At 41.6% G+C, this 3,029-nt stretch overlaps 1 pseudogene; it reads right to left on the bottom strand.

Annotated features, from left to right (window-relative positions):
• Positions 1-1,434: 1,434 nt before the first annotated feature.
• Positions 1,435-2,815, bottom strand: LOC140512106 (zinc finger protein ZPR1-like; annotated as a pseudogene).
• Between the last annotated feature and the right edge of the window lie 214 nt (positions 2,816-3,029).

Here is a 3,029-nt window from a genome sequence, read left to right as displayed (position 1 = left end):
GCTAGCTAGCTAGCATATATACAACACTTTAAGTTATTCAAAGTACTTTATGAGTATTTTCTCATCTTATTCTCAAAAAAACACTGGGAGGTAGGTGTAAATATTATCTCTATTTAACAGATGAGGAAATTGAGGCAAATAGAGACTAAGTGACTTGTTCAGGGTCACCCAGCTAGTCAATGTCATATTTCAACTCAGGTCTTCTTGAATCCAGGCCCAGAATTCTGTGCTTTATGGTATCATCTAGCCCAACTGATTTGGAAAATCTCATCAGGTATTGTAAGAGACAAGGGACCTCTCAATGAGAAATAACTACCTCCTGGTGGTCAAAGTAGTTTCTCTCTCTCTCTCTCTCTCTCTCTCTCTCTCTCTCTCTCTCTCTCTCTCTCTCGAAGCATATAAGTAAAGTAGGAAATATCTGTGGTCTTTTTTGAACTGAGATCTTTTCTTCCTGACTTCAGATGCAGTGCTCTAAGTGCTCTATCTGTTGTGCCTTCTAGTCTTTGACAGTAGCCTGAGGCACTGAGAAATTAAGTGACTTGCCCAAGAATGGACATGGAATAAAGAGAAGTGAGAGACAATGTTTTTATTACAGGTTTTCCAAATTAAAAGCTTATTTCTCTATCTACAGTTTTATCTTAGCTCTATATAACCAAGTACATTCTTCTAGTAACTTCTATGACATGTCATTATACCTCTTTAAATATAAAACAGATATTGGCAAGTTTGTAAATAGAATGGAATTTAGTGAACTCTTCTGGGCCTTGGGAACTCTGTTGACAAAGCCATGGCATTGTCATTGGAAAAAAAAGATAGTACAAGAATGTTCAAATCACTTACTCGCCTGTTGAAGAAATAAAGGGTAAAACTTGGAAAGATATATTGCGATTACTGTTTGTTACCCTATATAGCAGGAAATATTTATTCTTTGTTTGTTTGAAAGCAGTAATTTTATTGGCAATCGGTTTTTCTGCCTAATCTCAGCACTATGACCCCACCATGAGCATGGTTTTTCTCATTTTTGAAAGCTAGAATATCTATAGAATGCTAACTCCTGGTTGTGCCCCAACTCCTCCATTTCTCCAAACCTACTCAGAAGCAGCTCCTCTGAGTCCCTTACTTATAGAAAGGAGGAAAAATAGGGAAGGAAATTAAGACTTTAACAGGAAAAAAATGGTAGTAACTTTCCGGAGAGTTTAACTACAAGGTTCTTCAAAAACCAATATAAAATCTCCAAAATAATTTCAATAACACAACAGATGTATATTTACATGTTGAATTGTTTTGAAAGTGTGCACAGCTTCATGGACTCAAACTAGGTCTTTCCATTCAAGAAAAAGCCCTGGTTCCTGCTCCTCTAACCTATTGCAATAGTAATAAATAACTATGAGACCCTGAATAGCTCTGGCATCTGACCTGCCCCTTTGTCCATAGCTACTGCTGTGGAATCAGTCCAGTCTCATAGCTCTCTGTTTTCATTTCATTGGGCTCCAGCTCCTCATTCTGATCAAATGTGTGTGTAGCACTCTGCCTTCATCTCTGGGTCATCCTCTGGGGCATTCTGTAAGTAGCTGCTTCCTGCTGGATCATCCAGAGTGAATTGAGCATTCATGGTGCCCTGTATAATCTGGTCCAGCTTCTGCCTAAACTTCAACTTTTCAGGGCTAGAGCTGTTGCCCAATGCAAAGGGATTCTTGGTCTCCGGATTACAGATGTCTTTCAGAAGTTGCTCCAAGGTGGTAAACTTGCCCCAGAGGGCACCATGCCCAGATCAAACTCCACTCCTGGGATTTCCACACTGCATGTCTCACACTTCAATATATCCCTGGTCATGTCTGAGGGATTCGAATATGAAGGGTGATCCTGGTTTCCTCCTGAGTTTACCTCATTACTTCAGTACTCACAATTGGTCACTATGATGAGAACCTCTTTAAAGTGTGAGGTTTGCCACAATTTCATGTTGGTGGTGGCAGGAGCATTGCAATTAAGACAGTTTGTTTTGAACTATAAAACTTCATTCTTGAGATCTTCCACAGGGTCAGTGGACTTCTCTGTAGGCTCTTCAGTCTTGAGACCCAGCATGTCCCCTTGTTGGGGAGTCCTGGTATAATGTGTGATCACCAGAACATAATCTTTCCAAGGAGCATACTGATTCTCCACAAAACTGTTCCCTGAAGGATCATCAATCATAAAAGTAAATGGAGAGTCCACCCACTTCAGATGCTTCAGCTTGGCAATAAACTCATCAATTTTCCCAGCCATAGTTTCCCCTTTTGCCCTGCCAGTTGGATGATTCTGTTCCAAACCAGCCCCAACTAATTAATCCTTTGACAGTGGCCAAAGCTTCTTTTTGGCTAAAAATAGGAATCTCATAGTCTAACTCTGGGATCCTTGTTGTGGCACAATCTGTTTTTACCACTTCTTGGTTCCTGTCCTCAGGAACCCTAAGAGATAAGATGTAGTGCACACTCTGTTCCTGGATCCTGCCTGAAGACTGAATCTCTGTGTTGCACCAGCCAGAATGCTGAAACATTGTGAAACATACACAGAAGAAAGAGCTCATGATGATCTCTTTGAAGAAGGGAATCTTAGTTAGCAGAAGGCAAGTCATCCCATTGACATAACAGTTCATGCACAGAAACTGGACCTCCACAGGTTACTGCTCCTCATCCTAGGTGCTGATCGGATGGAACAGATTCCTGGAAGCAAGGGCTGGGACCCCCATGAGAGCAGGAGGAGGCAACAATTGGATACCCCTGTTCCACTTGGCCCAGACACCAGGATCCAACCCCCAGAAAACCCACGTGACCACCATGTTGGTCCCAGTCACCTCCACTTCCCGCTTCTGCCCTGGGATGTGACCATGCTTCCCAGGAAATATTTAAAGAAAAACAGAGTACTGTAATTTTGTTTTGCTCTATTTGATATAACAGAAGGGCTTCCCATGGGAGATCCTGTTCTCTGCCACTCTGTCTTTAAGAAGAGAAAGACATGTGTCATTTAGGAGATACTCGAGGACGAGCATTTTC

This window comes from Notamacropus eugenii, chromosome 6 (genome assembly GCF_028372415.1).
Source record: "Notamacropus eugenii isolate mMacEug1 chromosome 6, mMacEug1.pri_v2, whole genome shotgun sequence".
NCBI classification, from domain to species: Eukaryota; Metazoa; Chordata; class Mammalia; order Diprotodontia; family Macropodidae; genus Notamacropus; species Notamacropus eugenii.
The sequence above is the reverse complement of the archived record's forward strand: the minus strand, read 5'-3'. Positions and strand labels throughout refer to the sequence as shown.